General features: G+C 39.2%; 1 protein-coding gene across 1 annotated transcript in view; it reads left to right on the top strand.

Moving 5' to 3' along the window:
* The window catches only part of ZNF277 (zinc finger protein 277), a 102,021-nt gene that overhangs the window by 785 nt on the left and 88,502 nt on the right, over positions 1–12,734 (top strand). The window lies entirely within an intron of this gene.

Below are 12,734 nucleotides of genomic sequence, written 5' to 3'. Positions count from 1 at the left end.
ATTTATCACTGTAGAGATCAAACACTGAACTTTGAAAGCTGCACTTGGATTGTCTTTAGAAATTCTGTCCCCGTTCTTTTACTTTTAGTCTACCGCCGCCCCCCTCCATTTTTGCCATTGGTATATGAGTAACTTAGCACAAGTTGTCTTTTTCTGATGGACAAAGTTTGGGGCTTAAATTTGGTTTTCAGTTCCTGTTGAGGTTTGTCTCTTTGTTTTTGCTTTCTGGTTAAACTGACATTTAGTCTTAAATTTTATTTCAGCACCACAGAGAATAAAATACAATTTCTTCCCACTTCCCATCAGTGGGACTCCCTAGCTCTGAAATTATTTTTCTCAACAACTCCATCAAAGATGTAAATCTTTGGTAGACACCTAAGTTAAATATTGAATTATACCCATATCCTAGACACTCAATTATTGGGTTCTTTTGTACCCATTTTGGTTGGCCATATGTTTGTTATTCAATGGTAACAAAACAAACTATTAAGATTTTCCAGATTCTGAAAGCTCCAGAGCGCTACCAGTTTAAGATCTAAAGATGAAGTCTATGATGAATTCATCTCACAGATTAACTCATAAAAAAGAAGATTGGATGTGCCTTTCAAAAACATTGTAGAACCCTTTTTAAAGCATTGGTTATTTTACAATTATAAAAGTTTTCATTATAATCATTTCAAACCTTTCAGAGGTGTGTAAAGTAAAAAAATCAAAGTTTCTCCACCACACAGTCCCACTGCCAAAATAACAAGTGTTAAAAGTTTGGTGTATATTCTTTCTGACATGCTCCTCTATGACCCACATTTGTATGGTTTTGATTTTTTTTTTTTTAAATAAAAAGGGATCATCCTATGTAAGCTTAAGGATCTCCAGCCTTCTTTTTCTCGATAATCTATCATAGACACTCTTTCATATTAGTACCTTTGCTGTTTCATTCTTTTTAAGGACTGCATCCATCGTATTCCATAATATGAATGTGCCATATTTTAGCAATTCCTCTGTTAATAAACATATAGGTTGGCTTTAATATTTCAATAATATTAAATGCTGTTTGCATTGAACAGCCTTGTACACATATCCTTGCCTAATGAGTGTGTATTTCTTGAGGAAGAATTGCTGGGTCAAAGGTTATACACGTTTAAAATTTTGATAGATGCTAGATTTTCCTCTTAAAAGATATCACGAAGTATCTAACATAAAAGATAAAGTCCTCTGCCTGGATCAGACCTTCCCCATATTCTCACTGACTTGTAGCAATCAGTGGAGAGCTTAGTAGTTGATGGGGTTGCCATGAGTCAGAATCAACTTGATAGCAGCAGGTTTTATAAGGTAAAGTTGTAATTTTAAATCCCCCTTAATAATCTATTTATCATTCTGTGACTTTATGGAAATTCATTTCAAAGCTAGAAAAGTATGATACAAATTTCAGATGAAGGTAATTATACTGAAAGCATATAACTGCATATATATGTATGTATGTGTATATATATATATATATACACACATATACATATGTATAGTCAGGTATAGATAGGTAGCTGCTTAGGTTATCAAGTCTTATGTCTTTCCCTGTAAAGTCATATGCCTTTTTAATTTCTTGAAAACTGTCTTTTTTAAGAGGTTTCCCTCTAGTTCTAATTAAAATGTTAATCTGTGTGTTTAATATCCTGGGGCAGAGGGGACTAGGGAGTCTTTTTATAGAAGTCCTTGCAATTCTACAAGATCTCTACTAGAATGAGTCCCTGGGCGGTGTGCAGGCAGGTGCAACATGGAGACCACTGTGTTGCCCACTTCCTGAGGCTCCATCCCTCCCCAGGAAGGTCCCTGAATTGATTGGATCTCAGGTCAAGTCTTCCACTATACTGCTTTCCATACATTTGAACATTAACTAGGATGTCATATCGTCTCTCTAAAATTAAGAACAAATAGTAAATAGACTTAACATCCCTCACACTTTGGGAGTGCGTTGTTGGTGTTTCTTCTTTGGGTGTTTTAAGTTAGAAGGCCGTAAGATAACAACACATCTATAGTTATTAATTAACAGTACCTTTAAGAAGTTTCTCCTAAGTTTTTTTCTCCTAGATCACTGAAGTGATTTCTTCTGATAATGTTAATGGGTACCTCCACATGTACTATAATATGCTGATAGAGTCAACTTTTTTCCCTCCAGATGCATGCCCAGTAGATGATGATCGTGATAATGCTACTTTGGATTTATAATGCTTTTCCTTTGGGGACCTTATCTCATTTATGATGTCTGTAGAAGAAATGAGGGAGGGTAGCAGGTGGTGTCAACTCCTCATTCATGTATTCCCTATTTTGATTAATGACATCAAGCCTAAGCTTGAAACCTAGGAAGCATCCTTGATCCTTATCTTGCCCTCAGGTCCTGAATTTGATCAGTTACCAAGCCTTATTTTTCTATGCCTGAAATATCTTTTGAATTTGTTCCGTCTCTTCATCTCTACTGCCACTATTCTCTGTCTAACCCTCAACATTACTATGAAATCACCTATCTGTGCACCCTTCCCCCATGCCCCAGACTGTACTATTGAGGACCAAAACCATGGTCACTATGAGTCAGTCAACTCACACAGCAGTGGATTGGGTTTGGGTTGACCTGTTCTTGGCACATTATCAATGTCCAATAAATGTTTGACCAGAAGTGAATTCCAACCTGGACAATTGCAAAACCTTCCTACTGATCCCTCTGATTCTTGATTTCCCCTCTTTTAATCCACATTCTAAAATGTAAATATATTTATGGTTTTCCACTTCAAATCTTAAATGTAACTCCAGTGCATGTATAATTAGGTCCAAATTCTTGGTGTGCCATTTAAGGTGCTAGTCTACCTTTCCAGCCTCATCTTCAGCCATCCTGCTTCCCTTTCCATATCTTCAGCGTCGCTCTTACCGTGTTAGACTGTAGTTGTTTGTTGGAAGCTTCGTGCGCCCCAGTAGACTGTGAACTGCTTGAGGGCAAGAGTTGTCTTGTTTGACTTTTATACAGCTAGTGCTTATTAGAGCTGCATGTAGTGAACACACTGTAACAGTTTAACGCTTGGAATCTGTTTGAATTTTATTCAAAATACTTAGAATGGCTGCTATTTTAAGCAGAGGAATTGAAGTAGAATAAAAAACTGAATAGATGTTTTATGTTTGTGGAAAATGATATTCTGCCAGAGGTAATCGCAGTTAACATTTTAGCATAGTTTTCCAGACACTTTTTTTAAATAAGGTTGTAGTATTGTTTAGATAATGATTAGTTTTTTTCAAAAAGTATTTCACATCTGACCTTTCTAACCTTGAACCTATAACCTAATGCCCTGCCACCTAGACCTTGAATTCTGTCTTCCATCATCTGTATGGCTGTTATCTTATATCCACAGACTAGCATGAAGTTCTGTTACATATAATTGGCATGACAGTAGAAAGAGGCCTAGACCCTACATTGAAAAGACTGTTTCTAAAATTTTATTCTGACATTTAGTAGCTGTGTAACAGATTTGTTGTATGTACTACCACATTTATGAAAATACAGATGTAATACCTATCTTGCAGTTACTGTGATTATTTCATTGAGCTATGTATTTATGAAAGCCCAGCATATTTCCTGTTGTAAAGTTGGACCTCAGTAAACAGTAATTGCTTTCAATATAAAGATACGCTTAATTGAACCATAATACTATGTGCTCTCTGATTCTGTATTTAGTGAGGAAGCAATCCAAATTTCTGGGCCATGTGGAGTAACCCAGGGGAGGCTTAGGAATGTGTTGGTGATAACTGTTTATGCTGCCAATGCATTCCGGGAATTTGGGGGTTGTCAGAGTGTCGGTAGGTGCTACCTACTACTATTACAACTATGTGCTCTGAAAGCCCTTTATATTTTGCTTCCTTTCTCACCCCTACACAGTGCTGCCCTCCTCAAACCCAGCTCCCCACCTTCACACATACACTCAGAGTCAGCAAGAAGCTCAAGTGCCCTTGCATACTGGATGGCCTTGCAAGGTACAGCCCAGAAGATGTCATGGAAGAAAAAGAATTATAGAAACCTAGTCTTTGGGGTTTGGTGTAAGGTTCTGAAGGGACCTCCTTCAAAACATCCTCTTATTTTCCTGTAACAGACACATGGGACCCAGCATGTAGGATATTTAGAGGAGGTAGTATAATAATGAAGATGCTGATGGTAGCTAACTTTTCTTGAGCACTAACTGTCCCAAGTACTGTTTCAAATATTTTTACAGATCTTATCTCATTGTATCCTCACAACACCCCTGAGGTACTCAATATGTTTACATATGAGGAAACTTTTTATTTACATGTGAGGAAACTATTTATATATGACGAAACTGATGCAAAGAGTAGCTTGCACATGGTTATAAAGTAACTGAAAGGACTGTTTTTTTTTCCCAACTGCTTGCACTACTGTAATGATGTCTTCTCTTAGTAACCAAATTCCATCGGATGATGTCTGAAACAGATTTTCCTTAAACATAAATATCTTCTAAAACTAATGTTACCTTAGAAAGGCAGTATGGCATAGAGGAAAGTGTGCGTTTTGAAGTCAGGCCAACTTAGGATCAAATCCTGGTTACTTAACCAGCCACAGACAAGTCAATCCCTGAACCTCAGTTTCTCATCTGCGAAACAGGTAGTACTTGTTTTGTTGGAATGTTGTAATGATTAGGTGAGATGAGAGATACAGAAGCCTGGTCTTCAAAAATGATGACTATAGGCACATCTTTGGCATGTATGTCAGAGACGGCACAGGTGATGATTTTGAGAGCTTTAACCTTAATGTGTCTTTTCCACGTCAAAACTAGGTTTCTGTTGAGGAATTTTGTGAGCTCTTCAGTGTTAGCTCTGGTGGTACAGTGGTTAAGAGTTGACGGCTGCTAACCCAAAGGCTGACAGTTCAAATCCACCAGCTGCTCCTTGGAAACGCTATAGGGCAGTTCTACTCTGTACTGTAGGGTTGCTCTGAGTAAGGATCTACTCAACAGCCACGGGTTTCGGTGTCAGACAGTGAATTTACCTACACTTCTTACTGCATCGACATAGACTTCCCGTTCATACAGAGGAACAGCACTGCCTCCCGGGACATACATTCTCATGCTTCCATGTTGAAAAATTTTAAAGGTTATGTTGATCAGATTCATATAACAGAAATCATCCTTGATTCTAAACATAAATCCATGGGTATTTAGGAACTAGCAGTGTACATTAACTGCCATCTCCAGCAATTAAGCCTTTAAATGCTTCTATTTAGCTATTCTTGGAGAACTTTGGCACAGAGTTTAGGGTTCCATTTGCTATTTATTTGATAAGTTTATCAGACTCTGAATGAATTGACATTTCACTGGTGGTGCCTTAAAGACTTGCCATCTCTTGCTGAACCAAGTGTGTTCTACTGACCTTATTGACCCAAAGGTGAGCAGGGCAGCTTTTTTCAGAAGTGGTGATGGATTTGACTGATCATTGTTCTGGCTCTCAACCCACCCCCTTTGTTTATTAGTTATCTAGTGCTGCTGTAATAGAAATACCACAAGTGGGTGGCTTCAGCAAACAGAAATGTATTTTCTTACAGTTTAGGAGGCTAGAAGTCTGACCTCAGGACACTGGCTCTAGTGGAAGGCTTCTGTCTCTTTTCAGCTTTAGAGGAAAGTCTGTCTCTTTTCAGCTTCTGTTTCTTGGTTTCTTAGAGATTTCATGTGGTGTGGCATCTGTCTTCCCCCATCTCGCTTGCTTGCTTGCCCAATCTGCTCTTTTTATATCTCAAAAGAGATTGATTTAAGACATACCCTGCACTAAAACTGCAGGTTTAAGGGTTTGGATTTATAACACATATTTTTGGCGGGACGCAATTCAATCCATAACAATAGCCAACCGTGGTCGTGTGCTATCTTTAGCTCTAGGAACTAAGTTTCTAGAATTAAACAGGACTGCAACCTTTGCTTCATGGCGGGGGGGTGGCGACAGTTGAGAAGTGGTAGAATATTTTAAGTGATATAAGAATGTGGGGTACTATTAGGCTTTCTCCATGTGTAACATATTTAAATTAACTAATATATTGAATAAATAGAATACGTGGAAGGAAAAACTGGACTAGGAGTCAGAAGACCTGGATTCTAATCCTGACTTTGCTGCTTTGTAACAATATGGGACTTGGGAAAACTCATTTAACCTTTCTGAGCCTCAATTTCATCGGAAAACTGGTGCTGATAATTACCTTCCCAATATCATTATGAGGTTGAGGGAGGCCATGCATGTGAAAGCGCCCGTAGGGAGGAATGATCTGATGATGAAGGTCTGTCATAAGAGGCAGTAATGGATTCAAACCTAGTCTTTGGAATTGGACAAGCTGGATTCAAACGCAGCTGTCAGTTAAAAGCTGTGTGATCTTGAGCAAAGTCATATGACTTCTTTGTTACTATGATGACAACTGTCGCTGCTGCTGCTACTATAGAAGTCTGAATACGACTTTAAAATGATTACAGACAAATCAAGTAATAGTAAAGCTGGAATCAGCACAAATCCCTGATTCGATGGCAATGGGTTCGGTTCTGGTTAAACCCCTTAAGGATAGGGCCTCTGTCGCATATATCTTTGTATCACCCCGTTCTCTGAGACAGTGCCATGCAGTGATGGCATTTGGTGTTGGATAAGTGGTGACTGGATTGGCACCATGCTCAGTGTTGTATGGGGCATGAAGAAGGACCTCTATCTATATCCATGAGAGCATTTCAGTGTAGTTGGTAGGGCTCACCATTCATATCTTGTCAGTGCTAATTGGAGGGTACTTTTTGTTTCAATATCTTAATGTGGGAAGAAGTGGATGTTTGAATCTGTCATGTGTATGCGTTGACTGAGTTGCTGAGTATACTAAAATAAACGTGTTTATTTTAAAAGAAAGGAAATGTCAGTCTCCTGGTTTCTCTAACACTGTCTTCATTTCCTGCTTCTTTCTTAACTGAAAGATAAACCCTCCCCTCTCCCAAGTAATTACAGAGGCCCTGCCTTTTTTAATTTTTTTTTATCTAAATACTTAGAGAGATTTGTTTTTTAAGAGTAAACCCTAAGAATTGTAATTGTGTTTACTTAACAGGGTCTTCTGTTATGTAACAAGCTGCTATTCACCAGTAATAGCCGATTAGAAAGGAAAATATCTTGTACCCACTAATCATAATTACCATTATAAAGCAATTAATAGCAGGAACTCTTGTTGAACAGTAACATAACATCAATCAAGCGAGCTTTGTTAAAGCACCATACAAGTGATTTCCATTATGGAGCAAGGAAGAGAAAGGGAAAGAAGATGAGAAGCAAAGAGCCTGATTTCTTACAAATGAATTTATGAATGACTTTGAAAGCTTTATAAATATACCCACTCCTGAAGAAAAATAATGCTAATGACCTACTGGTACTGGGACTTCAAGTTATTTTTCCAGTAGCAGTGATCCCAGACAGTATGGTTTAATGGAAAACTCACTGGACAAGGAGGCAGAAAACTTGGGTTTTAATCCAGCTTCTGCTTCTCACTGACTGTGTGATTGTAGAGAAGTCTTTTGCACTCATGTCAAGATTTCCTAGTTTGTAAATCAGGGAGTTAGATTATGTTAGCACCCTTTCAACTGCTAGGGAGCCCACTTTATACATAATTTAGAGTCTGTGTAAAAAGTAAAAAAAAAAAAAAAAAATCCGGATATATCCTTGAGAGTTAGTTGCACACATGTGAGTGTCATTCATCAGGTGTATCAAGTCAGAAAACTGGTTGTGAGCCACTGAAATAGGTGACTTCTAGGATCCTTTACTCCAAGGAGTATGGATATATCATTGGGACACACTCATCTCACCACAGCCCCTCTCCTTTCTATTTGTAATAAAACCAAAAACCAAACTCACTGCCGTCGAGTTGATTCCAACTCACAGTGACCATATAAAACAGAGTAGAACTGCCCCCGTAGGGTTTCCAAGTTTGTAATCTTTACAGAAGCTGACTACCACCTCTTTCTTCTGTGGAGTGGCTGGTGGGTTCAAACTGCTGAACTTTCCATTAGCTGCTGAGCATTTAACCACTATGCCACCAAGGCTTCTCACAAGAGATAATGAAGACCCAAACTAGACTTGAATAATATGCTCCTGTTAATGGAGTCAGGTGATAGCTCAGTCCTAGAAGGAAGTTCCTAGAAATGTGCTGGGACAGAGCACGTTATATATGAAGATTCTGTCTTTGATAGGTTGGCTTCTGCTCCGGCTCTGTTATGTTGACAACCCAGCAGGACTGCAGGCAAAGAACACCATAAAGTTGATAAGGACAGGCATTAATTAAAGAACAGACAGATGAAGAGATCTGGGCCCAGTCACAAGTAAACTGGCCTTTAAGGACAGGACTCAAGTTATTAAAAGGCCTTAGAGAAAGTTTAGAGGCACATGGATTCTGGGTGGTGCATCAAGTTAGACACTATGGAAGGAATCAGGGTAGCAGAAAAGGAATACAAGTTGAGATTTGGTTACAAAGAGGCAGTCATGTGCCCAGTGACTCACATCTCAGACCCATGTAGTGATGAGGCCAACAGGACTGGGTTGAGGCAGAGCCACTGGCTTGGGGCAGTCCTCTGCTGGAACAGAGCCAAGACTGTGGGTGGGCTTAGGGACCCCTGCCATGCTGGTTGGTGGTATTGACAGGGATTTAGAACCAGGGAAGTCATTACAGTTGCTCATATGGTCGGTGAACTCCTGACCCTGAGCTCATTAATCCTGAATAATCAGCCAGTTGCAATATAATTCTCAAGTATAAGGTGATAACACCCTTTCTATTTCATCACCGCTAGAGTACATGGAATTTGATACTGCAGAGAAAGATTCCTATTCTTGATCTTTATCCTTGTGACACATCCTAGAGTTTACTGACATAACAAATTATAATGTTAATAGTTTTTCCTCTGTTTATATGACCTTTTTGTGTATCAGTGGTTATAGTTGTTTCTATAAATAGATCCCAATCCTATTTTGTTTTCTTTATATGAAACCCAGAGTAGATCTGACCATACAAATTTTCATGTTCTTAGCGCCTAGATGAATTAAAAAACCTTCTAGGTAATGGACTGAAAAGAAATCCATCTCCTTGCTATCAGGCTTTTGAGATGTTTTCATACAAATTTGTTTTCTCGTTGTTTTTCTTCCTCTATGAGACAAAAGCAGGCAGGACCAATGTCGATTTAGTGTGCTGTTTATGTATTCCAGGACTCCATAGAATTATAAGACAGAAAGGGACAATACCTTTTTGCACAAAAGGAATTTCCTGATCAAATAATTGGCAAATACTGGGTTAAATAAAATTGCATAGTTTTCTTACCTTAGGACTTTAGTATGATAATTTTTATAATTGTCTAAGAGATAAATATTGTATGCAGTTTCCCAAATATTCGAGTATACCAGCTTTTTCTCAAATAGCACCTATTAACATTTCATGGGATGCGAGTGTTCCATGGAATTTGATTTGGGAAATGATAATCAGGGTCATCTCCTCTTTAAACAGATTGTATTTGTTAAGAGCTCGGGCATCCCAAGCAGTTCTATTTGTAAACATCTCCAAGAAGGATCATTCACCCTCTGTCTATAATAGTAACTACTATTATTCATCTTTATATCTCTGCTATTTTACTTGATGCCCTTAGTGGTAAGAAAGTAAGTACAGGGTAAAGTAAGCACAGGGTAGAACCAAACACAGCAAATTAAGTATTTGTTCTGCCGCAGGGAGGTTTGAGATCCCTTAAGGAGCATTTTTTTCCCTCCGTTGTATTCAGGAAGCCAGAGTTCTTTTGTGAATGTCCACGGTGTCATTGAAATAAATAATCGTATAAACAAAAACCTACCACTTTAGCACAAAATAAAACGTTTGCTCTTCCAAACAGTGTCTTTTGTTTCTTTATTTTAGTGTCTCTTCCTTCGTACGTTTGAGTTAGGATTTCAACATTGAACAATAAAAAAGGAAAGGATTCCTAAGTAACCAGTTTCTGGTCTATTCTTCCCTAGCACTCAAGCCTACATAGCTTATTAAGTCAGTTAACCATAGCCATTTAATGCATTATTTAATGTTATAAAAATTTAATTCAGATTCCTCTCTCAGCTTTCATTGGCTTCAAGAATTTAGGTTAGTTGCAATTTTTTTTTAACTGTTTCTGTGTGACATCATTGTCAGAAATATCAGAGTTTATTAATGAAATGATGAATACAGACATCTCTTTGGTGTAAAATCCACGACTAGTGTGGTGTAGAGGAATTTTTTCTCTTCTTTTTTTTTTTTTTTTTTTGATGTTTAGCTGTTATTTGTTCATTCCCAATACAAAAAATTTATGCATACATTGTTATGTGACCCTAATTGCTCTCCCCATACTGTGACGGCACACTCCTCCTTTCCACTTCTGATTCCCAGTGTCCATTCAGCCAGCTCCTAACCCTCTCTGCCTTCCCATCTCACCTCCAGACAGAAGCTGCCTGTTTAGTCTCGTGTATCTACTTGAGCTAAGAAGCACACTCCTCATGAATATCACTTTGTGTTCCACGGTCCCGTCCAATCCCTGTCTGAAGTGTTGGCCTCAGAAATTCTTTTAGTTCTGGGCTGATAGAGAATCTCGGGGCCATGCTTTCCAGGGTGCCTCCAGTCTCAGACCATTAAGTCTGGTCTTCTTACTAGAATTTGAGTTCTGCACCGCACCTTTCTCCTGCTCCATCCGGGACTCTCTGTTGTGTTCCCTGTCAGGGTGGTCATTGGTGGTAGCCGGGCACCATCTAGTTCTTCTGGCCTCAGGCTGATGAAGTCTCTGGTTTATCTGGCCCTTTCTGTCCCTTGGGCTAATACTTTCCTTATGTCTTTGGTGTTCTTCATTCTCCTTTACTCCAGGTGGGCTGGGACCAATTGATGCATCTTAGATGGCCGCTTGCAAGCTTTTAAGGCCCCAGACACCACTCACCAAATTAGAATGCAGAATATTTTCTTAATAAACTTTGTTATGCCAGTTGACCTAGGTGTCCCCTGAAAGCATGGTCCCCAGACCTCGGCCCCTGCTACTCTGTCCCTCGAAGTGTTTGATTGTATTCAGAAACTTCTTAGCTTTGGTTTAGTCCAGTTGTACTGACTTCCTCTGTAGTGTGTGCTGTCCTTCCCTTCACCTAAGATAATTCTTATCTACTATCTAGTTAGTAAATAACTCTCACCGTCCCTTCCCACCCTGGTAACCATCAAAGAATGTTTTCTTCTGTATTTATACCTTTTCTTGAGTTCTTTTTTTTATTGTTATAATTAAATGAAGTTTACATTTCAAGTTAGTCTCCCACACAAAATTTTTTTTACATACATTGTTATGAGACCCTAGTTGCTCACCCCATTCTGCAACAGCACACTCCTCCTTTCTGTCCCTAATTCCCCATGACCATTCAACCAGCTCCTAACTCTCTCTGCCTTCCCATCTCACCTCTGGACAGAAGCTGCCCCTTTGGTCTCTTGTATCTACTTGACTAAGAGGCACACTCTTCATGAGTATCATTTTATGTCCCACAGTCCAGTCCAACCCCTGTCTGAAGAGTTGGCCTCGGAAATTGTTTTAGTTCTGGGCTGATAGAGTCCAGAGGCCATGCTTTCCGGGGCGCCTCCGGTCACAGTCAGACCATTAAGTCTGGTCTTCTTAACTAGAATTTGAGTTCTGCATCCGATTCTTCTACTGCTCCATCAGGGACCCTCTGTTGTGTTCCCTGTCGGGACATTCATTAGTGGTAGCTGGGCACCATCTAGTTCTTCTGGTCTCAGGCTGATGAAGTCTCTGGTTTATCTGGCCCTTTCTGTCTCTTGGGCTAATACTTTCCTTGTGTCTTTGGTGTTCTTCATTCTCCTTTACTCCAGGTGGGCTGGGACCAATTGATGCATCTTAGATGGCTGTTGCAAGCTTTTAAGACCCCAGACGCCACTCACCAAAGTAGGATGCAGAACATTTTCTTAAAAGGCTTTGTTATGCCAGTTGACCTAGATGTCCTCTGAAAACATGGTCCTCAGACCCCCCATCCTGCTACTCTGTCTCTCAAAGTATTTGATTGTATTGAGGAAACTTCTTAGCTTTGGTTTAGTCCAGTTGTGCTGACTTCCCCTGTAGTGTGTGCTATCCTTCCCTTTACCTAAGATGATACTTATCTACCCTCACCCTCCCTCCCCATCCCCGTAACCATCAAAGAATGTTTTCTTCAGTGTTTAAACCTTTTCTTGAGTTCTTATAATAGTGGTCTTATACAGTATTTGTCCTTCTGTGTCTTGAGTTCTTATAATAGTGGTCTTATACAATATTTGTCCCTCTGTGACTGACTAAATTCACTCAGCATAACGTCCTCCAGATTCCTATATGTTATAAGATGTTTCACCGATTCATCATCATTCTTTATCGTTGCATAGTATTCCATTGTTTGAATACACCATAATTATCCATTCGTCCGTTGATGGGCACCTAGGTTGTTTCCATCTTTTTGCTATTGTAAACAGTGCTGCAGTGAACATGAGTGTGCATATGTCTATTCATGTGACAGCTCTTATTTCTCTAGGATATATTCCAAGGAGCGAGATAGCTGGATCGTATAGTACTTCTATTTCTAGCTTTTTAAGGAAGCGCCAAATCAATTTCCAAAGTAGTTGTACCATTTTACATTCCCACCAACAGTGTATAAGTGTTCCAGTCTCTCCACAACCTCTC

Source organism: Trichechus manatus, unplaced genomic scaffold (assembly GCF_000243295.1).
Source record: "Trichechus manatus latirostris isolate Lorelei unplaced genomic scaffold, TriManLat1.0 scaffold00096, whole genome shotgun sequence".
Taxonomy (NCBI): domain Eukaryota; kingdom Metazoa; phylum Chordata; class Mammalia; order Sirenia; family Trichechidae; genus Trichechus; species Trichechus manatus.
Note: the sequence above shows the minus strand (reverse complement) of the source record. Positions and strands in the feature narration are given on the sequence as shown.